This window comes from Lepisosteus oculatus, chromosome 14, assembly GCF_040954835.1.
Source record: "Lepisosteus oculatus isolate fLepOcu1 chromosome 14, fLepOcu1.hap2, whole genome shotgun sequence".
NCBI lineage: Eukaryota > Metazoa > Chordata > Actinopteri > Semionotiformes > Lepisosteidae > Lepisosteus > Lepisosteus oculatus.
The window spans coordinates 49,521,519-49,549,488 of NC_090709.1; the positions used below are offsets into that span (position 1 = coordinate 49,521,519).

Consider the following 27,970-nt stretch of genomic DNA (forward strand, 5'->3'; position numbering starts at 1 on the left):
GTGTACAATTTAAAGGTCGAAGCAAGACAATCTGATGCGAGGAGAATTCACAAAACGAGCCACTGCTTTATCGTTTACTGAGCTTTCAATGAACATCTAAGTGAAAGACAAATTCACTATTTTCACTTTTTGTTTAAAGAACACTTTTATCACCTGTCTGAACTTTTATCGCCCTACTCCCCACCTCGCAACCTCCGCTCTTCAAATTCTGCTCTCCTTACTGTCCCCCAAGCCCGTCTACATTGTATGGGCGACAGGGCCTTCTCCTGCTATGCCCCCAAGCTCTGGAACTCTTTGCCCAAGGATATTAGAGAGTCACCTTCTCTAAACTCCTTCAAATCCAGACTCAAAACCTTCTTCTTCAGAAAAGCCTTTACTTAACTGGTTCCATTCTTCACCCCTCTGCTCTTCTTAATACCATCTTCCACAGTCTCCTCTATCTTTATTGTTGTATTGTTGTAATTATAATTGTGTCCTGTCTTGTGAAATTTTCTTATTTATTGTTTAGTCTTCTTATTTATTGTTATTGTCATCCTGTAAAGCGCTTTGAGAAGCCACCTTTAAAGGCGCTATATAAAATAAAGTTTATTATTATTATTATTATCACGTTCTGCACTCCCGATGGTATTTAACGGTGCTCTTTTCTACACTCCTGATTTGAGGATCCCGAGCTAAAATATTTTTTAAATACAACAAAATTCTAATATATTGAATAGTATTTATGTTTACATTTATATTCACTCGTGCCAAAAGCTTGTGTTCTCTGCATATATCAGGATGTGGAAAGAGGCCCAATCACATCTGGAGTAGATAGGATTTAGGTCAAAGCTAATTCGAAGTGCATCTCTGGGTGTGTTTGAATTACCTACGTGTTTGACTGAAGGACAAGCTCACGGTGCCATAAAAATTGACATTCGTCATCTTTTCTTCTACATTCACAGGTTTTACGCTAAAGACAAAAAAAAATTGTTGTCGTTTTCATACCAGCTGGCACTAATTATTCTGCACCAACAGGGAAGATTAGTATTTTATCTATCGCAATATGTGTGGAATTTGTTTTTAAAAAAGTTGTTCCAGAAATGAACACTTCCATTAAAGTTAAGGCAGACACCTGTTGCTGTCCACAACGACCAACTCTGCATGGCAAGAGAGGAAGAAAAGCACTATGGTGATTTGAACCCAGAAGCTTATTTACTAGACATGCACGTTAACCAGCTAAGCCACAGCACCAACAGAGCACTCTCCTTTTACGGCCTCTTAGACACACCGCTCTGAGATACCTGCGTTCTGTGTGCGCTGAAGCCTGCTCGCTGAGCAAGTGATGAGAAATGGCTTTTATCTGGTAATTTCAAGTCCAAGGAGCTCAATATGCTTTTTATGTTTGACATCTTCAAGGAAAATGGTGAAATCGCAGGTGGAAGAGGAAAATGATCCTTGAGTAGAGGAAAGACGACCATCTTGAGCACTAACTCATGTCAGGAGGCTAACTTCTGGGATGAGGTGGTGGAGTGGTAAGGCGATGGACTACTAATCCATTGTGCTCTGCACATGTGGGTGTGAATCCCATCCTTGTGAAGTTCAGCAGTTGACAAATGTGCCTTTTTAAACTGGGTGTGCTTTCGTTTCGTCTTTCGCTCCTGTACTACAGCAGTAATATTTCTAGATGTGCATGAACATGGTATAGTAGGCTGACGGCAGGAACATGTGGCCCACAAGCAGTGACAGTATCAGAGGTGTCTGCAGTGTGTTGGTTTGTGAGCACTAATAAAATAACTTGCCGTGGAAGCACGTGTGCCTGCATTAATACAGCTCCATTGAGCAGAAAAAGCAACACAAACACCAACTTGTCAACAGGAAGTTTCCGTAGCTGAAAACACAGCCATTGTGCTCCAGGTGAAGCTTGTGTCGCAGGATGTGTGTCATTGAGGCAGTCACGGTCTGGGATTGATTGGGTTATGTTGATTTGTGTTACAGGGTGTGGGTCATTGAGGCAGTAACAGGCTGTGATTGATTAGGTTATGTTGATTTCCAGGATGGTGTCAATGTTGCCTCTCACTCAAGGGGGTGACTGCAGTTGTCCCAATACAGGAACAGTCAGTAAAAACAGTCAAACCCAAGTCGTTCAGGGAGCAATTAGGTATCGAGACTTGGAGGTGTGAGGAGTCACTGAGCCAGTTTTAGCCAGACCAAGGGGTGAACTGATAAGGTTCCATGACACCTAGCTCAGCACTCCAACACCCCTCAAACAACACAAGCTTCCTCCTGGACCTGTTTCTGACAGGGACAGTGGAAACCCCCCTGAAAGGGATTGGCTAAGGAGAGGGATAAAAAGACCTGAGACAGAACAGAGGGGGCTCCCGATTCCCACTGGACCCTGGAGACGACACAGGCAGCACAAGGGAAGCTGCAGAGTGCAAGACCCCGGAGGTACTCTGCAGAGACTTCTAATACCTGGAGGCAAGGATCTACTGGTTCAGTAACTGACGACAATGAGAGACATTGGCATTGAAACAGAGGTACTGTACAGAGACTTTTAACACCTGAAGGTGAGGAACAAGGAAACTGGCACAGTTAGCCGATTCAAACTGAGAGGAATGTAATACAGTCGCAGAGGATTGCTATTGTTACCTGAACAGAGACTGGGGAAATAGGACTGGGCGATACCCCTCTCCTCAAAGTGGGCCATCAGAGACTACAGGTACTAAGTAGAGACGTTCGAGTGACCTCTCTTTAGTATTTTACAGGAAAGACTGCTGCCCCTCTCTATTCATTTTGACCCTGGGAAGGACCTCTTGCTGCTGTGAATTCTGTTTTCGTTGTGTTTTTGGGTGATAGTGCATGTGAATGTAGTTGGAAAATAAACAGGGCACTTATACAATACAAATGCTTGTCGCTGGTCTGTGTGTGCATTGGTAATTCTAGGAGATAACAGAACCTGTGGTAATGTAGAGGGGCCCTAGCACCCCGTTTGTATTGCTAGGTGGTGTAGTCGTACACGAGGCAGGAACATCCCTCGCCCATAGGGTTCACCTTACTGTGACACCTTCTTCGTCTATGTTTTTTGAGTGTACTGCAAATGATCTTAGTATCGAAGTGCCGTCCCACATAACCGATCCGAACAGTCTGCTTTACAGAGGAGCACTGCCGGAGCTTATCGTTGGCAAACTGAAGACCAGGCTGACCTCTTCTGTGACTCTTGAACACTGAGCCTCAAGGTTGTGAATTCAATCTCCACGCTGGCGGGAAATTCCATAGGTAATGATCACATTTTCTTGCATGCTAATCAAAAGAAATATTAAGAAACTCTTCCCGATACCAGTTTTTTACAAAAGTAAAGGCACATGGCACATGTGTGCCACATCACGTCCAAGTTTAGTGACAACTACCTCAGAGATTGTAAGCTGGGTAGTTTCAGATCAGATCACTTTTTATATCAAAGGTTCAAGCAAACCCAAATACTTTTGCAAGAGACATTTCAGAATCCCAGTCAAATCCAGTACGATTGCTGGATCCTTCGAATTCGACTGAACTATAGCACAGATCTGCAGTCCACCATTAGAATACTGTGGGTGTGTTGTATAAGCCATACCGCCCAAAATAGTTCTAAAACAGGAGATGCATCCTCGTTTAGGAATGTGGTATAAAGTGAAATGGTCTGGGAAGAGTCCTACGTTTGAACAGTTCAAAATAGATGTAAAGGGGTATTTACGGACTCTTTCGAAATGTAAGAACAACCTGTGCGGACCTTAATTGTATTTACCTTGTGTAATAGTTTTTCATAAAGTATAATTGTATTATAGCATGTACCCCTGACGATTTTCTTGATACGTAATATGTGCTCTTGTTTGTATTGTATGTAGTTTTGTTGTTTAAATAAAATGTAAAAGACACAACTTTCCGGATGCGGCTGCTGTAAAAATAAAATGACATCAAGGGTGCTGTACGCAGAGGTCTGAAACCTGCTCCACAGAAGATCTTTATCCAGAGGTGTTAAAGAAGTCGAGATCTCGCCATGAGAGGGGAAGCATCTCAGAAAAAGCAGGTGCAGTCGGTTCCACGGTCATAACGCCACTAAGTCGGGCGACAAGAGCAAAACCCACCCGGATTCCTCCGGGCATGTAATGAGACAAAGAGACAGCACACAGTGGGTAGCGTGGCCGAGCGGTCTAAGGCGCTGGATTAAGGCTCCAGTCTCTTCGGGGGCGTGGGTTCGAATCCCACCGCTGCCAGGTGCTTCTGTCAAGACCCCTTTTCAGCTGGCTTCAGACAAAAGGGAGGGAACTGCTTTTTGGCAGTCTCTCGAGAAACTAAGCAGAGTGTTTAAAGATACTTTCTCAGCTTGACATCAAGGCACAAAACAAAAACCTTCTTGCGTCCTCTCAACCCAAAAGCGCTTTGCCACTTTTTGCGTTATGCAGGGAACGACGTCTGCCCAGATCCCTTTTGTGTCAATGCAAATCGTAGTGTGCCCTCCGTTTTAATGTTGGCTGAGCTGGCGTGCTGTTTCTGTCTGTGAAACTTGAATGTTCTGCTTGTTCACACCGAATCGTCGGCGGGGGTTGAGCTTGTTAAATCTTTGCGCATAGCGCTCCTTTGGAAGTACATTGTCCAAGTTCAAAAGCGATCGTGGGATTTACTTCATGCGTTCAAAAAGCATGCCTCGCACGACAGATTTAAATGGGGAATGGAGCCTGCTTCTTGCTGTTTTTCCTGTGGTTGCAGTTACAAAGTTGATCGTGCTTTCACATTCTGTTAACAGTATTCACTGGCTGAGCTTTATCACTTGGTTCGTAAAGGAATCTCTGCTTCGGTTCCAGAAAAGTCATCTGTAGTGTGTTTTTTTCCGTGCCCATGGCAGTCTTTTAAAGCTGGTAGTAATGGCGGCGAAGTTAATTTTTTATCCTCTTTAAAAGAATAAGATCGGGCTGGGGCGAGCTCCATTTACCACTCTTTCAGCTAACCGCCGAACTCGCGAACTGATTACACTGCAGAGCCACAGGCGCCTCGCTTTTGTCCATTCTCTGGGTTAGGGTGAAAAAAGAACTTTGCTGGTATTAGCTGGCCTGCTGGGAGTACCTCTTCTTCACTGATAAGCAAGATTTGTGTTTCATCTTTCGCAAGCTGTATAGATTTCTTTCAAAACAAGTTGTTCCAGAAAGGAAACGAACACTTGCATTCACCTGAATTAAAAGGCATGGGATTTGCCCATAAGGATAAATTCTGTACAGTAAGACAGGAAGAAAGGCACCGCTGGGAATCGGACCCAGGATCTCCTGTTTACTAGACAGGCGCTTTAGCCAACTAAGCCACGGCGCCGGCAAAGTGCTGTCCTTTGACAGCCACTTGGACACGTCTCAACTGCTCTGAGACATCTGCGTTCGGTGTGCACCGAGCCTGCTCGCCTTGCAAGTTGCCTCATTTACATGCGATAGTTCCACCACTAAGAGAAAGGATGAGAAATGGCTTTTATCTGTCACTTTTCATGTCAGAGGATCTCAATCTGCTTTCCCTGTACAAGAGGATGTCCAACTCATGTAGCTAAAGACGTAGACGACAGTGCTCCACTGAAATCTTGATCTCACAACCCTCGGCATGACTCCGCTGTGTTCTGCTTTAGACAAAGGGGGGAAAAGACTTCTTTCATCACACGTTTTGCACTGTTTACGGTGTTTGCAGTGCTCTTTCTTAAATGAAAACCAGGAATCGGCACCATATGAGGTGAGACTAGATAATATTGGAACAAGTAGCCTCGCCATTCCATGCGTGACGTGAGCAAAGTGTAATTCCTGTCTTTATAGTGTGCTTGTTAGAGACATAGCTGGCACCCAGAGCGCTTTAAATCCGGGAGTCAGCAGCCCAAGACAAGAGAGTTTCCTTCGTCTATGTTTTTTGCGTGAAGGGGGAAACCACGCGTGTGCTGCAAACGATCTTAGTATCGAAGTGCCGTCCCACATAACCGATCCGAACAATCTGCTTTACAGAGGAGCACTGCCGGAGCTTATCGTTGGCAAACTGAAGACCAGGCTGACCTCTTCTGTGACTCTTGAACACTGAGTCTCAAGGTTGTGAATTCAAGCTCCACGCTGGCGGGAAATTCCATAGGTAATGATCACATTTTCTTGCATGCTTCTGTAGGGTTTGGGCATTTACTTGGACAATTATTAATTGTAGCAGTAAATCACAAAATTGATTCTTTTGATGGCTTTAGAATCCAACCATGCAATATAACTCAAACAACGCACACACACAGGTACTAATACACGAGGATACATTTATTAATACATAGAATATGCATATAAACAGATCTTATCGAGAGGGTTATCAGAATACAAAAGATATATATTCAGTCAGTTACAAAGAGTTACATATATCAAGAGGACATACATTCAGTATATCATTCATTTAGACCGTTTCGTAATTGAACTTGGTTATAACTTCTACATTAGATACTCAAAACAAGTACATAACTCTTGTTGGGATAACAATTGAATTCTCGAGCAGTAATGCAGTGAAGTTGAATACTCATCCAATCTCTGGGGATTCAGATCTCCTGCGGGCACAAAGAAACAGTTGCAGGCCGTTGCTGTCTAATCCGCGCTCTCTGGCTCGGTACCAGGCTGTGCTGTGCAGCTTGCGACGGTGCGCTGCTGATGCTCATTGTTGGCTTTAACTAGCAAAGTTTGTGCACAGGAGAAAAGATGTCTGTGGGTCCCAGCAAGTCAGGAAGAGGACCGGTTCGTTCCTGATGAAGAGCTAGTTCTGAATAGTGATTCAGCTTTCCACAGTTCCGACCTGTTCACGAGGCCTGCTGCTGGTTACTCTCTGGCAACCTCCACTCCAGACTCTTAGAACAAAGGAAAGTTCTGGTACTCGGACACACTGGCCATTCCGTGGTTGTCCGGGCTGAGTCTCAGGATGGTCAGGAGGCGCGCTGCGAGAATGTCCTGCCCTTGGGAGCCTTCTGCTCCTGGGCCGTCCTGCCCTGGAATTCTTCTTTGAATTCCCTTTAGAATTGTTGGATCTGAATCTGAATCTGAATCTCACACGCTCTCTGTGTTGCCTGTTTTTACCTGGAGGAACTTTAGCTCATTGATTGGCTGAAAGTTCCATGGGCATCAGAGTCCCACGTGGGTTACTCGGCCCTACCAGTCCCTGATTGGTTGATCAAGGTGAGATATGAGTCACTTAGTCCTGACACTTAGGAATGCAATCCAGATGTCCAACTCGCACTCCCTAGACAGATAGGCGCCAATGGGTGACCATTGATCATGATAGCCAGGCTTAGCTAAGTGCATCCCCCTTTGGGAGCTGTCCTTGGACCTTAAATCACCTTGCATGAATGGTTTCTCTGTGGCTGCACCACAGAGATGAACAGAGAAATGAGGCCTAATTTGGGAAAGCTCAGAAAGACTTAATTCTGCCTTATTATTAAGCCTCGCCGCTACATATCCCCCCTTTTTGAAGGTCACGAGGTCCTGAGGCGTTGTTGCCTTCAAAACAAAACAGAGTTAAGTGATGTCCCTTGCCATTAGAACATTAATCTTAAATGTCTACATTACTCCTCGAGAATTCATACCGGAACCAGCATTGGATACAAACAGGATGAATAACATCTGGAGTATGTATAAACACGGTAGGAGACATTTTCTCAGTCTAGGAATTACACATCAGGTGTTCACTGTTCACTGTCAATATCTGATACCTCTGTGGTAGATATTTGGGGAGAAGTCACTTCCCTTCTTTTGACATGCTACCTTTGACTCATTCATGCTACCCAGAGTACATCTTGATGTGAGAGTACAGCATTCAGAGTACATCCAGTCATGATCCAGCTACCCGGCAGTAGTGTTACAATAACAACAGTTCCTGTTCCCAGCCCCCCGATAAACCACAACTGGATATATCAATGGATAGATCCCACACTGTATTATTATTATTTAGAGATAGGCTCGCTGTTTGTTCCTCAGGCTAGTACAGGAGATCACGCACTGTATTATTATTATTATTATTGAGATACAGGCTCACTGTGTGTTCCTCAGGCTGGGACAGTAGATCACACTGTATTGTAATTATTGAGAGGCTGACTCACTTTTTCCCAGACTGGGACAGGAGATCACACACTGTATTATTATTATTGAGAGACAGGCTCACTGTCTGTTCCACTGGCTGGGGCAGGGAATAACACACTGTTGTAGTGTGCTCTCATGAGGCACCAGTTCTGTAGGGGTTTGGGCATTTACTGGGACAATTATTTTTGTGGCAGTAAATCACAAAATTGATTCTTTTAATGGTCTTGGAATCCAACCATGCGATATAACTCAAACAACGCACACACAGGTACTAATACACGAGGATACATTTATTAATATATAGAATATGCATGTAAACCTAACAGATCTTATCGTAAGGGTTTCCATAGTGTAGTGTAGCCACGCACAAAAGGGGATTGGGGATTCACCTAGCGCTGTGATCGAACAGACCCACTCACCTCTTAGTGTGGCGGGATCTGCACAGTGCATATAGCAGCGCTTCCTGCTTTCACTTCAATGTGCTTCCTGATGTCGAGTCGTGTGCCGTGCGGAGGCTCGGAAAGCAAGAGCAATGAAAAGGTGCACGACCATAGTGCCTTTAGTGTAAATAATGTTCAATCTGAAATTAAAGAATTATTATTCAAATGATTGTTTAGGCATTGTATGCTAGAGCTTAAAAATTCTGTTCCAAGTTGATAAATTTGTGTAGGTAACAGTTTAAATGCATTTTTCCACTGTTTACAAATCATCAGTATGGTAACCACAGCAACAGGCGCCACGTCACTGTCCACGGCTAGGTGTCTCGCCTTCGTCACAAAGAGCGGTGTGACGTCACGGACAGCAACTAATACTAATCTTAGTGTCTTCATGTTAAATTTAGTGTGAGTATAATCGGTAGTTTTAATATTAATGATAGTTTTCATGTGAGTATTAATGATGATAGTGCTATTGATTGTTTTAATGCTAGTATTCCTGTTAATATTAGTGATAATTACAGAGATAAGGTTAGATTATTTACACTAGTAGTCATGTTAGTTTTAGTGATAGCATTACTGTTATTATTAGTATTATTAGTGTAGTAGTATTTTGTGTCAGTGTTAGGATGATAGTGTAAGTCTTAGTGATAGTGTTACTGTTGCAATATTAGTGGTATTTGTATTAGTGTTATTTATAGTGTATTTGTAGTTATGAGTGTATGTGTCTGTTTGTGTGTGGGGTTTGTGAGGAGTGTGTGGTGTCTGTCAGTGTGTGAGTGTGTGTTTGTGAGTTTGTGGATGTGTGTCTATAAGTATTCGTAGTGTCTATGTGTGTGTCTGTGAGTGTGTGTAGTGTCTTTGTGTGAATATTTGGATGTGGGTCTTTCAGTGTGTGTGCATATATCTGTCAGTGTGTGTGAGTATGTGTATAGGTGGGCTTGGGATCCACTGCTGTGTCTGACAAAGGTGACCCATCAACAGGTGTTGAGGTCCAGAGTCACTTGTGAGCGATTCCTGCTTTCACTTCAACGCGCGTCCTTATGTCGAGTCGTGTGCCGTGCAGAGTCTCTGAAAGTGAGAGCAATGAAAAGGTGCACGGCGCTGTGAAAGAAGACACAGAGAAGTGAAAGGCAGTCCTTTCTCTAAGGAGGTTGAAGGAGAGTGACTCCCCGTCAGGGAATCGAACCCCGGTCTCCCGCGTGACAGGCGGGGATACTCACCACTATACTAACGAGGAAGACATCGCTCTTGTCGACACCCAGCATCGTGTCCCGACCCAGCATGCTGGAAGCCGACGCGTGCTGTGATTCCTTTACGGAGCAGAAATGACAACCAAGGAGCCGAGAGATCATTTCAGCATTTCGCGTCTGAACGGAAAACACAAACGACCAACTCGGAATGACTTGCCTTTGACGCTTATCAAAGCGTTCTTTGTGCACGACGACTGCGCCGCCTAGCAGATACAAATGGGTTGTACAACTTTGAACTAGCAAATGGAAGAGGGCTGAGCCCCCTATCTTTTAGCCCAGGTTCGATCTGTCTCCCAGAATCACCAGGGCGCACGCACACACACACACCAGTAACGTCGAAGTGCTCTGCTTCATTTCTAAGGGCAACTCAACTTTCACTCCTACCCTGAGAAAAGAAAAGACAGCGTCTGCAGCAACAACAGCTCAAGTCTCTGCACAGGAGCTAAGCTGCCCCCATCTCCTCTGCGGCTCCTGCGGAGCGGAGTCCTGCCTGGAGCCGTGTTTGCAGGCGGCGGCTCCCCGCGCCCTGTCTGTGCATCGTGTCCAAGGGCTCCTGGGAGGAAGAGAGAGCCCTCCCACTCGGGGGCTTTTCCACGGTCTGTGTGAGGAGGGGCGGGTGTGTCCAGTAGCTTATCGAGCGGAAGCCTGGGGCGGCGGAGAGCTGTGATCGTGCAGACCTTGAGGTGTCACCTCTTTGTCTGCTTTCCCGCCCCCCCTCCGCCCAAGCTCTGCTCCAAAGTAGCCCGGCAACCCCTCACACCTGCACGTGTCACAACCTAAGGTGCGGTCATGAGACACCCATGGGGTGTCGTTCTGTTCTTGCTAATTGTTTCCTGCCCGTCGCAGGCAGGAGTCCATGCGAGGAAGATGCGCTGGACAGAGCTCAGAGGGCGCAGCTGGGTGGCTTTCCTTCTGCGTGACGTTCCTGCAACACTCTCCCGCTCCTCTTGGTGCGCTCATGCCGCAACACAGGTAGGCTGGAGCAGGTGGCTGTGCACTTTATGCAGCGCTGAAATAGCTCAGTTAGGAGAGCGTTAGACTGCCAATCTAAAGGTCCCTGGTTCGATCCCGGGTTTTGGCATTTTGTTTCATTGCGCCCTTTGTTCCTCTTTCCAGCGCCCCCTGCCTAAAGTGACGCTTCTCTTTCTCAGCCCGAAACGCAAGCGAGACACCAGCAGTGGTCCCTGCAGGTTTCAGTAGTGTAGTGTCTATCACGTTCGCCTAACACTCAAAAGGTTCCCGGTTCGAGACTGGGTGGAAACAGCCTCGTTTTGCACGCTCCTGTACTTCACAGAGGTCTTGAGCGACCGGTCATTTGTTCCCAATGTATTTCCGGTGCCTTCGTGCACTCTTGTACCAAACGCACGTTCCTTCTGTACGCGGAGCCGATCATTTGCAATTGGGCTGTGCCGACAGACCAGGACGAGCTCTGTCGGCTCAAAAGCAGCGCAGGACCTGCAAGAACAACAGAAAGATTAGCATCCAGCGGGTGCTTCTTAGTGAGCCCAAGATCTCATCAAGAATCGGCTCCAGCAACAGGGCTGGGCGCATTGTTCCATTCTCCGACCACTCTCGGTGTAAACAAGTCCTTCCTGGTCTCTGCTTGAATTGCACTTTCCTGCGTTTGCTTTGGTGTAACTGGCTTCCCCCGCATGGGCGAATGTGAAGAAGATCCTTAGTAAGTCATTGATTCTGCCGTGGCCCTATTCTGCCGTGACCCAGATTCGAACCGGGGTTGTTGCGGCCACAATACAAAATACTGACCACTATACGATCACAGCGAGTTACCGAGACAGACACAGGGGGGTTGGAAAGGAAGTACTCTCTTCGTGTGACACTAGTCGGAAAAGTCCTGACGTATTTCAACTGAGCCCTAGTATACATCGACCCTTCGACACTCTGAGTGCCAACTCTCTTGTGTGTTTTCTCCACCAAGCAGGTCATGAAGGCAGCAATTACAGTTTGCTTACATGACGCACGGCACAACATGGCTGTATGCTCCCATATGGTCTAGCGGTTACGATACCTGATCTTCACCCACATGGCCTGGGTTCAACTCCTGGTATGGGAAGGTTTCCATTCTGCCTCCTGCTTTCCAAAAGATCAGCACCATGTACAAAGGAGCCGCATTTAAACCACTCGATCATGTGTAAAACGTACGAGAAGAGGGGGCGCATGTTTTCAAGCGAGGACCTCTCGCGTGTGAGCCGAACTGATCATCTCTGCAGCTTGGAAACTTGCAGGAGGTGGGAGGGGTGACTCTGGTAGACAGTGTTGACCTTCGGCAATAGGATTCATACTCTCCAAGATGATATCTGCACTTTCTGGAGAGGAGATATTCTCCACTTCAGTAGCCCGATTTTGTCGATTGTGTGGAGAGGGCTGTAGAATGTGGGACCCTGGTGTGAGAGCATGGTCAATCAGCGCACTCCAACAAAGATACTGGAAGCAGCTGAATAGCATTGGTGAAGCTCAGCGCTGGGCCACTGGGCACAAGTTCCCATCGTTCCCTTTCTCAGCCCAAAATGCAAGCAAGACACCAGCAGCAGCCCCTGCATGTTTCCGTAGTGTAGCAGTTATCACGTTCGCTGTGTGACTCTGTTGGTGAAGCTCTTCTGTGCCTAGACCTGTAGGAGGAGCTTCTCCCACACAGCCCTGTCAGTTTCACAGTGCCCATCCTCTCCCTGAGACACTGACACAAGGAGGGTCGGGACCTCAGTTTTCCGCCTCCCCCGAAGGACAGCGCCTGTTTGCGCAGTAGAGTGTCGCCATCAGGATGCTGGGGCATGAGAAAGCCACATGGACCGCAGGGTGAGTGCTCCATACTGGTCCCAGTAACACCTCTTGCAGGAGCAGCAGCAACATGAGCTTTTCAGGGGGGAATCTCCCATCCTGATGCCGGCCAGTCTCACACCTGCTGGGCTGCTGTGGGTGAGCCCAGTCATGAGTCGCAGTTACCAGGGAGAAACGATACAAGCGAAGGATTACTCAGCTCTCAGCACTTGAAAAGACCAACAAATGACTCGTTCCCGCCGGAGCTGAATGTACCTGCATGTGTTGTGTCGTCTACTTCCTCCGCCCCGTTGTGTTTGCGGTTATTGTCTTTGAAGCCGGCCCCCGAGACGAGACGGGCTGTTCCTGTGCCCCAATTAACACTTTACAGGTGCATTGTGGCCATTGTCGGTGGTCACACGCGATAAGATAAGGTGGAGGAGAGCGGGGCATGCCCAGCGCCAGACATTCGAAGAGGGGGCTGTGCGAGGTGAGGTGAGGTGCAACATGCCGGAGCCCTGACGCTGCTAATGCGGAGCACTTGTTGAACTGGCATTGAAAGGACGTGTGCGCACGGAGCGAGCCTTCCCTGCGGCGGAGCGTGGAAACTTTCTCCCCGCGCTGCAGGAGTTGTGTGCGCTGCAGTGGTGCCGAGAGAACAGCACAGAAGGCAGCAGGCTCTGGAGAGCGGGTAAGAGATGGAGCCTTGTGGGCAGGCGAGCAGGCCCATTTTTTGGAAATTGCTGAAAAGGCTCCAGTGTTTGTTCGCTGCGTGGCAGGCGCACGACGCGAGCTTGCGTAGCGATTTGGTGTTATGCAAATGAGGCCAAATTGCATCCCGGGACATGCTGCGAATGCGCATTGGTGACTGCAGATGTGTAGGAAACGGCGTGCTCGTTTTCTCGTTTTGCCCACCCTTTTGAGTGTTAGTGTGGCGTGTGAGTGTGTGAAAGAGTGGGCCCAGCAGGAGGCGGTGGTGTGCGGTGCGAGGAGCTGGGCTAGGCTGTGCACTTTGTGCTGTGGGTGTGGGCCGCTTGCAGGGCCTTATACAACTTATACTTACCTGGCAGGGGTGATACCTTGATCATCCTGTAGGTGGAGTAGTTGGATTGTTTGCTTGTTTTGTGGAAGCAGTGTTTGTTTTGCAGTTTACGAAATGGCAACTTTTGGATCCCGCAAGAATGCTGTGCGTTTTGAGGTTTTGGATGACCTCTTCATGGATCGCATGCAGTTCAGTAGAAAAGTGTTGCAGAAGGAACTTGGCTTTGAACCTCGGCACTTGGATTTCATCTTCGGTCTCCCAGGTCAGAAAGCATTTGAGGTTGTTTTTGCTACCTATTCTCTGTTTGAACGATGTGTGGATGTGTTTGAGGCAAAAAGAGGGAAAGTTCCTGCCCTTGAGAAGATCAACTTGCAGCCTCTGACACAGAGAGAGAGGAAAACAGTGCATGTTGTTATGTTCTCGAATCTGGCAAAGACGGAGGACATTCAAACCTGGCTTAACCAGTACTGCACCGTCCACCATGGAACTGAGGTTAGAGATGTTGACAGTATAAAAACAGGAGGCAAGGAAATTCGAGGTTTGTTTGCTACCGGACAATGTAAATGGAGGCTTAAGGCACCTGCCCTCTACAATCCGGCTGGGCACCTGCAATGGCTATGTTTTTTATGTGGGACAACCAAAGGTGTGTCAGCGCTGTGGTGCTGTGGGACACCTGGCATTGTCCTGCACTGTGAAATGCTGCAAGACCTGTGGCAAACAGGGACATTTATCCTCTGACTGTTCAATGCTGCCAAATTGCAATTTATGTGGCTCGGAAGGACACGTTTTTAAGAACTGCCCTCACGCCTACGCCAATAAACTCAAAATAAGAAAGGATGAGGCAGTGCTTGTTTCAGCCAAACCGGCCTGAAAATCCAAAGCAAATAACAAGTCAAACAAAGAACCCTTGTTGGACAAAGACTCTCAGCCTCCAGCCAGGATCAGTCCTGCTGTGGCTCCGGGGCCGGTGGAAGAGAAATCCACTACGCCCCCACAACTGCAGACTGCACCAGACAAGCACGAGGGTTTGAAAACCCCCGAGAACAGCGAGGACCCCTCCCCCACTCCTGCTCCTCAGAACGAGGGCCAGTGTGGGGCCCCCCGGTGAAGCGGGTCCAGCGAGGATACCCAGGATTCAGCAGAGCTGCTTTTCTCAGACTCTGCAAGTCCTACAGATGCCCTCCTCTCCTCCATCCAGTCCATCACGGAGGATCTGCAGCAGCTGGTGGGTGAGGGGGAAGAGGAGACTGGTGCATCGGCTGCACCCCTTTCCCCTCAGTGCTCCCAGGAGCTGGACTTGAGGAAAAGGAAAAATGACTCTGTTTTCTCCCCGAGCGAGGAGGAAGGAGAGCATGGTGATGGGGACAGCTGGAACCCCTGCACCCCTCCCTCTACCCCCTTCCCTGAAATGGACTCCGTGAACGCTATTACTGCTGCCACCCTGATGAAGGCTCATTCAGAGGATGGCTGGCAGGAAATTGGTAAGAAGAAAAAGAAAAAGAAGTAAATCAAGAGAGGTATAAAAGCTTTGAAGATAGGTGGGATAAAGGGCCTTCTGATTGGTCAGGGGACAATAACAACAGAACCTCTGGCGTGGCCATTCTTTTCAAAGGATGGGCATTCAAATTGAAAAGTATTCAGAGGGTCATAGATGGCAGGTTGCTGTGTGTGGATGTGGAATGGGGGACCGTTAACCTGCGTCTAATCAATGTGTATTGTCCTACTGACGTTGGAGGAAGGGTGGAGCTACTCAAAGCACTCTCTCCCCTATTGTTATGTAGCACAGACGTGATAGTGGGAGGGGATTTTAATTGTATCTTAGAGCACACAGATAGGCAGTCTAGCTCTCCGATAAAATTGGATTCCAGCTCACTGGCCCTGCAAAACTTAGTTCAAGACTTTAAACTCTCAGACACATATAGATGTATATATCCCACAATAGCAGGATATACATGGTCAGGGAGGAATAGCAGCTCCAGAATTGACTATTGCTTTGTCTCAGAGAGAGTGAAAGTTGTTGGGGTCACTCTTCAGCCTGTCTTCTTCTCAGATCATCAGGCTTTAGGGTGTAGAGTGGAACTCCAGGGCGGGACTGTCTTTGGCCCAGGCCTCTGGAAACTCAACACAAAGCTGCTAGAGAATGAGGGGGTAGTATCCCGCTACAAGGAGAAACTATCACAGTGGCTGTCCTTGCAGTGTCTGTACGAGTCAGTAGGAGAGTGGTGGGAGGAGGTGAAGGTGAGGACAAAGGCCTTTTTCATGGATGAGGGAAGGAAGGCTGCTGCCAGACGGAGAAGAGTGCTAGCCAGGAAACAGAGGCAGCTGCAGCGTCTCTACACGAGACAGTGGCTTCGATGTGCTCGAGGATATCACCCTTTTAAAAAAGGATGTCCGGAGCATAGCGGAAGAAAGTAGTCGAGGAGTGCTGTTAAGAAGCAGAGTGCAGTTCTTGGAAGAAAATGAGAAGTGTACTTGCTTCTTTTTCAGGAAAGTGGTAGGCTCCAAGTCTGTCATGGAAAGTGTAGTTGATGAGGAGGGAAGAGAGAGAACAGAGCCGAGTGCTATCCTCTCCTGCATCGAGGCCTTCTTGTCACGGACGTCCAAGGGGACTAACCGTGGGGAGCAGGAGGGCGGAAAAAGACCCATATGCTTAGCGGCGATACGGGAAAAAGGCCCGGGCTCATTAGTGCAAAGAGTTCAGGAATGCCGTATAGAAACCTGTGCCCTCAGGGAGCGGACGTGGGGCGCCCTGGTGCTAGGCGGGTCTCAGGACATCCGAACGTCAGTGCTGAGCGAGGACAGAGTGCAAGACCCGGAAATATTTAGCCAAGGGAAAGAGAGGGACAGGAAGGACAGCAGACCGGAAACTAGGGACAGGACAGAGAAGGACCGCCCTCTGGCTGCAGAGGGCGTGACACTTCTACTCAAGACTGTACAGCTCTACAGAGGTAAAGGATGAAGAAATTCATTTTTTTACCTCAAAGCTAGAAAACGTTTTGAGTGAAGAAGATAGGGAAGTACTTGAGGGGGATTTGACAGTAGAAGAGCTGAGAGGCTATGGAGAGCTTACAGAAGGGGAAAACGCCGGGTGCTGACAGGCTCCCTAAAGGGGTGTCTGCTTTTACTACTTGCACGAATGAAGGCAAAAAAAAAGCCAATCGATGTGAACGAACGGCGCTTTACAGAGGAGTACTGCCTGACTGGATCGTTGATGAACGACAGAGGCCACTCCGACCTCTTCTCGGTTTTCTTCAATGACTTACTAAGGATCTTCTTCACATTCGCCCATGCAGGGGAAGCCAGTTACACCAAAGCAAACGCAGGAAAGTGCATTTCAAGCAGAGACCAGGAGGGACTTGTTTACACCGACAGTGGGCGGAGAATGGAACAATGCGCCCAGCCCTGTTGCTGGAGCCGATTCTTGATGAGCTCTTGGGCTCACTAAGAGGCCCCCGCTGGATGCTAATCTTTCTGTTGTTCTTGCAGGTCCTGCGCTGCTTTTGAGCCGACAGAGCTCGTCCTGGTTTGCCGGCACAGCCCAATTGCAAATGATCGGCTACGCGTACAGAAGGAACGTGCGTTTGGTACAAGAGTGCACAAAGGCACCGAAAATACATTGGGAACAAATGACCGGTTGCTCAAGACCTCTGTGAAGTACAGGAGCGTGCAACACGAGGCTGTTTCCGCCCGGTCTCGAACCGGGGACCTCTCGCGTGTTAGGCGAACGTGATAGCCGCTACACTACGGAAACCTGCAGGGACTGCTGCTGGTGTCTCGCTTGCGTTTCGGGCTGAGAAAGGGACGCGTCACTTTAGGGAGGGGGCGCTGGAGAGAGGAACAAAGGGCGCGATGAAACAAAATGCCGAAACCCGGGATCGAACCAGGGACCTTTAGATCTTCAGTCTAACACTCTCCCAACTGAGCTATTTCGGCGGTGCGCAAATCCCACAGCCACCTGCTCCAGCCTTCCTGTGTTGTGGCATGAGCGCACCAAGAGTAGCGGGAGAGTGTTGCAGGAATGTCACTCAGAAGGAAAGCCACCCAGCTGCGCCCTCTGAGCTCTGTCCAGCGCATCTTCCTCGCATGGACTCCTGCCTGCGACGGGCAGGAAACAATTAGCAAGAACAGAACGACACCCCATGGGTGTCTCATGACCGCACCTTAGGTTGTGACACGTGCAGGTGTGAGGGGTTGCCGGGCTACTTTGGAGCAGAGCTTGGGCGGAGGGGGGGCGGGAAAGCAGACAAAGAGGTGACACCTCAAGGTCTGCACGATCACAGCTCTCCGCCGCCCCAGGCTTCCGCTCGATAAGCTACTGGACACACCCGCCCCTCCTCACACAGACCGTGGAAAAGCCCCCGAGTGGGAGGGCTCTCTCTTCCTCCCAGGAGCTCTTGGACACGACGCACAGACAGGGCGCGGGGAGCCGCTGCCTGCAAACACGGCTCCAGGAAGGACTCCACTCCGCAGGAGCCGCAGAGCAGAGGAGATGAGGGCAGCTTAGCTCCTGTGCAGAGACCTGAGCTGTTGTTGCTGTGGATGCTGTCTTTTCTGCACTCGGGGTAGGAGTGAATGTTGAGTTGCCCTTAGAAATGAAGCAGAGCACTTCAACGGCACGGGTGTGTGTGTGTGTGCGCCCTGGTGATTCTGGGAGACAGATCGAACCTGGGCTAAAAGAGAGGGGGCTTAGCCCTCTTCCATTTGCTAGTTCAAAGTTGTACAACCCATTTGTATCTGCTAGGCGGCGCAGTCGTCGTGCACAAAGAACGCTTTGAAAAGCGTCAAAGGCAAGTCATTCCGAGTTGGTCGTTTGTGTTTTCCGTTCAGACGCGAAATGCTGAAATGATCTCTCGGCTCCTCGGTTGTCATTTCTGCTCCGTAAAGGGATCACAGCACGCGTCGGCTTCCAGCATGCTGGATCGGGACACGATGCCGGGGGTTGGAGAGAGCGATGTCTTCCTCGTTAGTATAGTGGCAAGTATCCCCGCCTGTCACGTGGGAGACCGGGGTTCGATTCCCCGACGGGGAGTAGCTTTTCTTTCACCTCCTTAGAGAAATGACTGCCTTTCACTTCTCTGTTTTCTTTCACAGCGTCGTGCACCTTTTCATTGCTCTCGCTTTCAGAGCCTCCGCACGGCACACGACTCGACATCAGGAAGCACATTGAAGTGAAAGCAGGAAGCGCTGCGACATGCACTGTGCAGATCCCGCCACACAAAGAGGTGAGTGGGTCTGTTCGATCACAGCGCTCGACGAATCCCCAATCCCCTTTTGTGCCTGGCGACAAAAGATGTCTGTTTCCGCCCGGTTTCGAACCGGGGACCTTTCGCGTGTGAGGCGAACATGATAACCACTACACTATGGAAACGGTGGTAAGACGTGCCCAGCGGCCCAGTGCTGAGCTTCGCCAATGCGATTCAGCTGCTTCCAGTGCCTTTATTGGAGTGCGCTGATGGACCGTGCTCTCTCTCCAGAGACCAGCACGCCTGTCATGGACGGAGCAGGAAAGGCGGCGCCACATTCTACAGCCCTCTCCACGCAATCGACGAAATCGGGCTACTGAAGTGGAGAAAATCGCCTCTCTAGAAAGTGCAAATATCATCTTGGAGACTATAAATCCTATTGCTGAAGGTCAGCCCTGTCTACCAGAGTAACCCTCCCACAGCGATGATCAGCTCGTCTCACACGCGAGAAGTTTCGGTTGGAAACAAGCGCCCCCTCTTCTCGCACGTTTTGCACGTTCGAGTAGTTTTAATGCGGCTCTTTCGTACACGGTGCTGATCTTTTGGAAAGCAGGAGGCAAAACCGAGTCGAACCGCCTGGGTGAAAACCAGGAACCCTAACCGCCTTACTATATGGCAGCGAACAACCATGCTGTTCCCGGCATCATGCAAGGAAACTACATAAATATGAGAAAACACGCAAGAGAGTTGTCACTCAGAGTGTCGAAGGGTCGATGTATACTGGGGCTCAGTTGAAATGCAACGTCAGGACTTTTCCGAATTATGTCACACGAAGAGAGCACAGCCCTTTCTGCCCTGCCGCGTGTGTCTCGGTAACTCGCTGTGATCGTATAGTGGTCAGTACTTTGCGTTATGGCCGCAACAACCCCGGTTTGAATCCGGGTCACGGCAGAATAGGGGCGTCTGCTTTTACTACTCGCACGAATGAAGGCAAGAAAAAGCCAATCGATGTGAACGAACGGCGCTTTACAGAGGAGTACTGCCTGACTGGATCGTTGATGAACGACAGAGGCCACTTCGACCTCTTCTCGGTTTTCTTCAATGACTTACTAAGGATCTTCTTCACATTCGCCCATGCAGGGGAAGCCACTTACACCAAAGCAAACGCAGGAAAGTGCAATTCAAGCAGAGACCAGGAGGGACTTGTTTACACCGAGAGTGGTCGGAAAATGGAACAATGCGCCCAGCCCTGTTGCTGGAGCCGATTCTTGATGAGATCTTGGGCTCACTAAGAGGCCCCCGCTGGATGCTAATCTTTCTGTTGTACTTGCAGGTCCTGCGCTGCTTTTGAGCCGACAGAGCTCGTCCTGGTCTGTCGGCACAGCCCAATTGCAAATGATCGGCTCCGGTTACAGAAGAAACGTGCGTTTGGTACTGTTGTAACAGAAGGAATAAGGTTCTTGATCCCAAGATGAAGTAAAACAGATGAGTTTATTGCATGCAAGGAACAATAAAGCCGAAGTCTTGTTTCCCGCAAGAAACAACAAAACCGAAGTATTGTTCGATGTGCCGGTACAAACTTTTAGGTTATATAGTCCTTGCTTGCTGCTTCAGACGTCATTCAATGTTATGGTAAGGGGTGGGGTCATGGTATTTGGCCAGTTAAGAGGCCCTGGCCAAATGGTCAGTCTAAGATTATGCCCCCAGGGGGTTCCTTGTTCGCATCTGGAATCCTTATCAGTTAACCCCCTTTCCTGCCATAAACCCCTGTTGCTTAGAAGTCTAATTTTCAGGCAGAACTGACTTAAGTTAACCCTTTTTACATCTTATCTCTTACTTCATTCCCCCCTTATAAAATATGGCATACGTCAGGACTGCCTATTTTTACACATACAATGTCAGGGCAGATCTTTCCTTTTTAGATGTACAGGCATGCATTACCATGACATTGTGTGTTCCACAGTTACAACAATATGTTATTGATGTTTTTGTACAAGTGATAGTTACAATTATACATATAAAACAACCCTAATCCTACAAATACATAAAGTCCTACTCCAGGACCCAAACGCAGACCTCAGCCATGTGGAGATCTATCGTCAGGATCTTGGAACAGCAATACTGACCCAACTCCGATTATAATTTTTTGGCTTATAGATATGCCAACACCCGGAATGTATTGATACCATATCCCCAGAAATGCTCCTCAGGCCTAACAAGCACACTGTTGGTCTTAGGAAACATCAGACACAGAAACGGTAACAACATCCTTCTTTCTGTTCACTCAGTCTCTGGTGCCGTGGGTCGGTGAAAGTGCGATACGCGGATCCAGCGATCTCATCCTGTCACTCAGATGGCACAGTCAGTAGTTGGTGGCACTTGATATGGTCCCTCCCAGCAGGATTGCAACGTCTGGCAGGGTATCTCTTCTTCACCTACACCCACTCACCAGGTATCCGGTCGTGTCTCACCTCTACTGGAGGTCCCCAAGCGTCCGGCACCTGTTCACGAGCCCTGTGCACTGCTTCAGTTAACAAACCTACAATACTTTAATAGAGAGTTAGTTAATTCATCAGTGCGTTAGCCAAACTTGGCCTCCAGGGAGTTTCTTTGGCTGCCCGTGATGATCTCAAATGGGCTCAGTCTCACAGTTCTGTTTGCTCCAGCCCGCAAACCGCACAGGACTGCAGGTAGAGCATCTACCCACGGTGTTCCTTCAGTTGATATTTCCTTAGTTGGTCTTTCAGACTGTGGGTGATGGGGGCAATGTGACTTCTAACTTACCCCTAGTGAGGCAATTACAGCCTGGCACACCTTCCCAGTGTAGTATGCCCCTAGATCAGTATCCAAGGGGAAGGGCAGTCCGTACCACGGGATCATCTTTGTCATACACTTGGGTATGTGCCAGCCCACATCCCATCATTATACAACCCCACATTTTTACACATTTGTTCTAACCACTATTAAACATCTATTAAAGCCCTCAACCTGAATTCTCCCCTTTCCCCAATAGAGGTTTCACAGGGGTCTCAGACTCCCGCTCTCCCAGTGCCGCTCGTCTGGCATCTGCATCTGCATGGTTGTTACCTTGAGTTACTGGAATTCTTTATTTATTGTGTTATTTACACCTTACTCAAGCTGCTTCTGTCGGCAGCTGTAAAACTACAAATCAGTTCAGAGACAAGCCCAGTATTCTTAACTGGAGTCCCTGCCGTTGTGAGAGAATCCTATTTCTCCATAGCCATCCAGAATTGTTGCCTACATGCAACAAATACATACATTATATACATATACAGTAACCCTTTGTCCACACTTACATATAAAGGAATTGTTGATCCATCTGAGGAAACCCCAGTCTCAGCACCTGTAAGAGAGCTTGTTTCAAATTATTACAGGCGGCTTTTGCTGCTGGAACCAAGGCAATCTTGTCCTTGTACTGCACTCCCCCCTTAAGCAGATCTGTTAAAAGTTGTGCTCACCCCGTAAAAACATTGCACCCTGGCCCTGTTAATATTCCACAATGCTCGACACAAAAGGGCCTTATTATAACTGCTTAATATTAGACACTCTAAAGCTGAAGCAACTCAGACTTGTGGGTTTCCTCGTCAGGGGAAGAACTCAGAATACTATCAACATACTGCGTGATCACAGTCAGTTGAAGCCATGTGATACCCTGTTCTGGATAGTCATTCTTTGTAATGCATAATATTCCAACCCAATAGATCTGGGATAAAACCACCCATTAAAATCTGGTACTCGGCAAGTAAAACTTGCTGCCCCAATACTCCTGTGGCTTCCTGCCGTCTCCCCATATACATTACTCTATAGGACACTGTTGAACAGAGGAGTGAAACAAGCATGACAGTAGTGCTCCAGTATCCCCTAACAGAGAAACCAACACTCCATTAACAATACATTTTTATCCACTGGACTGGGACAGACTTAGGGAGGCTACAAGGGATTTACAGGATCTAATCGTTAGGTAAACAGATCTTCTCACAAGACGTTATTCTCCCCAATCTCGATTCTAAACCTACAGCGTTTCAGCATGTCTGGTTTCGAGACATTCGAAAAAATCCAAATTGTTTCCACTATTGCAACTAATTGTATAAAAATACAAAAACTGTTTATCTAACTACTTTTACGTCCACCTGTACTGTACTTATACGTTTCAGACGCTCTTATATTTTCCAATCTCCTTACAGATGCAGCCATTCAAAGTGCGCGGTACAGACACATACCGGAGGTAATTGGCTACGGCGTCGTGCATCGTGACGCGCGATGACGCAAAATACCGCGGTATGAATGGTTGACCGACAGGGGCACTCGTGGTCCGTTGGTCTGTCGTAGAAAGACTTACTGTAAACGTCTTTACTGTGCCCGTTGTAGATATTGAATTTTACCACTGAAGGGAAATCTGAGTAGCTGAGCATAAAAAGAATAGGAGCATACTGTAACGCGTGTGAAGGCCATAAACGATATTAATTTTGGAACATAAACATACAGTATATAGCTGGTCTTGGTACTTTAAAGAAAAAAAGACACACCAGTATTCCATTTCTCCCTAAACATTGTAAACTTCGAAGTCTTTAACTAACGTGATACCGGAGTCAACAAGCATACTTTTAGAATTTGATTAAAAGGGAATATAATATGGAATCGCGTATCTCAAGAATTTAATAACGGTATGATTATATCCATGTACTGCGACAGGGCTCTGTAGGGCTGTTTCGCCTATGTGTTCATGTGAGCTGTCTTGTAGCCCACTGGTCTAGGTGTGTGACTACCAACTGGCAGGTTGTGTGTTCAAATCCAGCTGGTGCTGGACTTTTCATTTTTATTTATTTATTTTTTAATCACGTAACATAAACATATTACCGTATGCAAACTGTATACAGTATGAATATGTATATTTAATGTCTTAACTGTGCCCATTTAAGTATTGAATATTCATATCTAATTTTACCACTGAAGGGAAATATTATTACATGGGGATTCAGTTGTCTGAAAAAACGCGTTTATTTCGGGCTGAAAAACACGTTTTGAAAAGTGTGCTGTTACTGCCCCATAACTTACATGGGGTTGACCAAACTTGCAGAAACATGTTTATTTCTGCTGAGAAACACGTTTTGACCCTTTCTGCACACTGGGGTTAAGAGCTGAGTGTGTGGGCTCTTCTGAGCATAAAAAGAATAGGAGCATACTGTAACGCGTGTGAAGGCCATAAACGATATTAATTTTGGAACATAAACATACAGTATATGGCTGGTCTCGGTACTTTAAAGAAAAAAATACACACCAGTATTTCATTTCTTCATAAACATTGTAAGCTTCGAAGTCTTTAACTAACGCGATACCGGAGTCAACAAGCATACTTTTAGAATTTGATTAAAAGGGAATATAATATGGAATCGCGTATCTCAAGAAATTAATAACGATATAATTATATTCATGTTGCAAAAGAACTGCAACGGACATAAAAACTCCCTTGCTTTTAACAGAGCGTTCCATAATTTCTAACTACGAAAATGCCAGGTGAAAGGATTTGTAAACATATTTTGTTAAAGCAAGTCAGTTTTTTCCGCAACACATAAAATACATTTTTCCAAGAAAGTTTAGCCTTTGTCACTAATGAAACCACTAAATAAAGACATAAATATAGAAATCTTAAGATTTGTTTTATTTAATGTTGGTAGCAGGATGAACTGTCAGAGTGTATATTTTGTCGCAGAGTTGCTACCAGATGTTAACAGTGAAAAAGGTATTTAGAAATGAGTTATTTCAAGATGAAAAAGAAAACATACACGAAACATGGTTTCATTATGACCAGAATCGGTCTTGAGATATTTTTAACTTGATTTACAGTATTTGAAAGGTATGTCTTAACACCGATACTACAGTGCTTAAGTACTGCTCATGTATATGTTTCTAGGTTTATATTATGCATTTCATATGGTCAAATTACTTTTTGAGCAACTAATAAGAAGCGCGAAACGGTATCTGTTTTAGTTTCGTTTTGTGCTGGGACCCGTGGATTGATTAGAGATATCAAGTACATACAAGTCATTTTTTAAATGTTGTAGTTCGTCTTGAAAAAATGTTACGAGTACATCATCTATCAACAATTACACAGGTTCTGTTTCCATATTGCGGATTTTGGTTACGTAATATTATTTTCTAGATTTCACGTTGTGAATATATGATTTGGGCAAACAGAGCCGCAAAGAAGTACATTACTGGTTGTTGTTTTTTTTTTGCAGTTTTATCTAGGACAAGCGATGCTTAAACCTTTGTCTGATTCTTGTGAAACTATCCACACGACAGTTACAGTACCTAGGAGTTGACTTCAGTGATGTCACTGATGGGATGTTTCTAAAAATCCATCCTCTGTAAAACGTCTTCTCTGGTTGTCCTGCATATGTATTCGCTAATGAAGCTGTGTGTTCTGAGCCTGGATCTCTACATTTCTGTATGAACCAGCTTAGAGGGCTAAAGACAGCTTGTGTTTAAATTGAGTGTAAGGCAATTTATGCTTCTAAAGTCATGGTCAGCATTTATTTATGTACTGTGCTGTAAACTTGTTCTGTTAAAGTCACATTATTTTATAGCGTTTTTATAGCGTTATCAAATCCAGTGGCGCTGTGTGTTAGTTTCCTGACTCCCATGTCACATGGTCTGTGATTGAAACCTGTAAAACCGGTTTAATTCGCCACAGCCAGCACTCTTCAGGTGTGAGGGTCTTCTGCTCAGAATGAAACGCTAAAATGTTTGTGTATATTCTAATGGTAGTGGGGGCAGGGTGTGTGGGAACAGGTTTGGTTGAAATTGCATTGGAGATCTATGTTCTTCACACCTGAAACATTTTCTCTGAAAGCATTTTCTTCACAGTTTAACCGATCTTGTTACAGCATGTTACAGTTTACTATTATTAACCATATTAATTTTAAGTGCTTAATGTAAAATCTTGTAAAAATATATTTTCATTGTTCAAATATACATTAAGTCTGACTATCATATAATAAGTTAAATATAAAACTAAAGAAAAAATAGGGTTAAATATAATTCAAAATATTTTGCTAACAATGTAAACTGTTGATGAATAATAAAATTTATTAACTAAGGAGTAGGATGGCACAGTTGTTAGTATGTTTTTTGTTTTGTTTCTTTTTCATAAATACAACAGTAGTACCTGATGTCTCAGTGGCTTTCAAAATTAAATTATGCATGCAAACCTGTGAACTAGAAAGATAACTAAGATATCCATCCATTATATTCCATAATATCCATGAAATATATGGCGCTGAAATATGTGTGACGCAGTGGTGGCCTGACACGGTGAGGTGCCCTGGCAGCTGTATGATGCAGTGGTGGCCTGGCACAGTGAGGTGCGCTGGCAGCTGTGTGATGCAGTGGTGGCCTGGCACGGTGAGGTGCGCTGGCAGCTGTGTGATGCAGTGGTGGCCTGGCACGGTGAGGTGCGCTGGCAGCTGTGTGGTGTGACGCAGTGGTGGCCTGGCACGGTGAAGTGCGCTGGCAGCTGTGTGTTGTGACGCAGTGGTGGTCTGGCACGGTGAGGTGCGCTGGCAGCTGTGTGATGCAGTGGTGGCTGGGCACGGTGAGTTGCGCTGGCAGCTGTGTGGTTTGACGCAGCTGGTGGCATGGCACGGTGAGGTGCGCTGGCAGCTGTGTGATGCAGTGGTGGCCTGACACGGTGAGGTGCGGTGGCAGCTGTGTGATGCAGTGGTGGCCTGGCACGGTGAGGTGCGCTGGCAGCTGGGTGATGCAGTGGTGGCCTGGCACGGTGAGGTGCGCTGGCAGCTGTGTGGTGTGACGCAGTGGTGGAAATGTTCACCATGTTTCACCATGCTGAAAATGTTTGTACCAGACTTTTTTGAGGCCTGTTTAATTGTGTCTGAAGTCTGATGTTGTAAATTTTATTGTTAAAAAGATCCATGAAAATGTTACTACTGAAGTTAGCTGGTACTGTTGGTATTGTAAGTGGCAAGTAGAGCTCATATTTTAGATTTTGTGTAGTTGCTAGCTGAACTGTGTGTTGGATGCACATGAATATATTCATTATATGCCAGCGCACCTCACCGTGCCAGGCCACTACTGCGTCACATAGCTGCAAGCGCACCTCACCGTGCCAGGCCACCACTGCATCACACAGCTGCCAGCGCACCTCACCGTGCCAGGCCACCACTGCGTCACAACACACAGCTGCCAGTGCACCTCTACATACCCGACCACCACTGCATCACACAGCTGCCAGCGCACCTCACCGTGCCAGGCCACCACTGCATCACAACACACAGCTGCCAGTGCACCTCTACATACCCGACCACCACTGCATCACACAGCTGCCAGCGCACCTCACCGTGCCAGGCCACCACAGCGTCACAACACACAGCTGCCAGTGCACCTCTACATACCCGACCACCACTGCGTCACACAGCTGCAAGCGCACCTCACTGTGCCAGGCCACCACTGCATCATAAAGCTGCCAGGGCACCTCACCGTGTCAGGCCACCACTGCGTAACACCACATAGCTGCCAGCGCACCTCACCATGCCAGGCCATCACTGAGTCAGAGATTAAATAAAACCTCACTCGCACCAAACAAATTTATATTTCTAAATATCACAACATGATCGGATTTAAGTCATTTTAATAACAATGAATAGTCACCTAGGCATTACAATATAAACATTTATATTGATTTAAATAACGTTTTGATTTAAATCGCAAATGCGGGTTTAAATATATGTGTTTTTTGATTCACAATCAGACAAATGCAACATAAATTGATATCTTTGTCTTCTAAGTATCTTAATAAACTTTCAGCATAGCTTTCTCCCCGTTTAGATTTATTTTGGGATCAAACGTGGAAAGATTAGATTGTAATCGTTTTTATTTTTTAAATACATTTTAGAAAAGTGTAATCTATACTAAAAAGCTGTACACCACCTGCTATAAAGATACATATTGTATTACTTTCGGGTTCGGAAAGGACAGACACAAGAACTCAGACTTGCGGAGTTAAAGCAAGTTAAAGCCTTGATTTTATATATCACCTTTAAAAGTGGCATCTCAAAGCAAAGTAAATACCCAACACTGATTGTACCCATCTGTCATGCTAATAAAGCAGCTTGAATTGAATTGAGAGGGGGGGGGGGTATATTTGCTTTGTGTATAAAGTACATTGTGAATGTTTTCA

The 27,970-nt window shown here is 46.8% G+C and overlaps 8 non-coding genes across 8 annotated transcripts; 3 read left to right on the plus strand and 5 right to left on the minus strand.

Moving 5' to 3' along the window:
- The first annotated feature begins 4,147 nt into the window (after positions 1-4,147).
- trnal-aag (transfer RNA leucine (anticodon AAG)) lies at positions 4,148-4,229 on the plus strand. The gene has a single exon. It is a non-coding gene; the product is annotated as a tRNA-Leu (tRNA).
- Positions 4,230-5,242: 1,013 nt separating this feature from the next.
- trnat-agu (transfer RNA threonine (anticodon AGU)) lies at positions 5,243-5,316 on the minus strand. Its single transcript has one exon. It is a non-coding gene; the product is annotated as a tRNA-Thr (tRNA).
- A 4,355-nt stretch (positions 5,317-9,671) lies between these two features.
- trnad-guc (transfer RNA aspartic acid (anticodon GUC)) lies at positions 9,672-9,743 on the minus strand. Its single transcript has one exon. It is a non-coding gene; the product is annotated as a tRNA-Asp (tRNA).
- A 1,021-nt stretch (positions 9,744-10,764) lies between these two features.
- On the plus strand, positions 10,765-10,837 carry trnag-gcc (transfer RNA glycine (anticodon GCC)). The gene has a single exon. It is a non-coding gene; the product is annotated as a tRNA-Gly (tRNA).
- A 6,411-nt stretch (positions 10,838-17,248) lies between these two features.
- trnav-aac (transfer RNA valine (anticodon AAC)) lies at positions 17,249-17,321 on the minus strand. The gene has a single exon. It is a non-coding gene; the product is annotated as a tRNA-Val (tRNA).
- Positions 17,322-17,430: 109 nt separating this feature from the next.
- Positions 17,431-17,503, minus strand: trnaf-gaa (transfer RNA phenylalanine (anticodon GAA)). The gene has a single exon. It is a non-coding gene; the product is annotated as a tRNA-Phe (tRNA).
- A 1,024-nt stretch (positions 17,504-18,527) lies between these two features.
- Positions 18,528-18,599, plus strand: trnad-guc (transfer RNA aspartic acid (anticodon GUC)). The gene has a single exon. It is a non-coding gene; the product is annotated as a tRNA-Asp (tRNA).
- Positions 18,600-18,865: 266 nt separating this feature from the next.
- Positions 18,866-18,938, minus strand: trnav-cac (transfer RNA valine (anticodon CAC)). The gene has a single exon. It is a non-coding gene; the product is annotated as a tRNA-Val (tRNA).
- Positions 18,939-27,970: the final 9,032 nt, after the last annotated feature.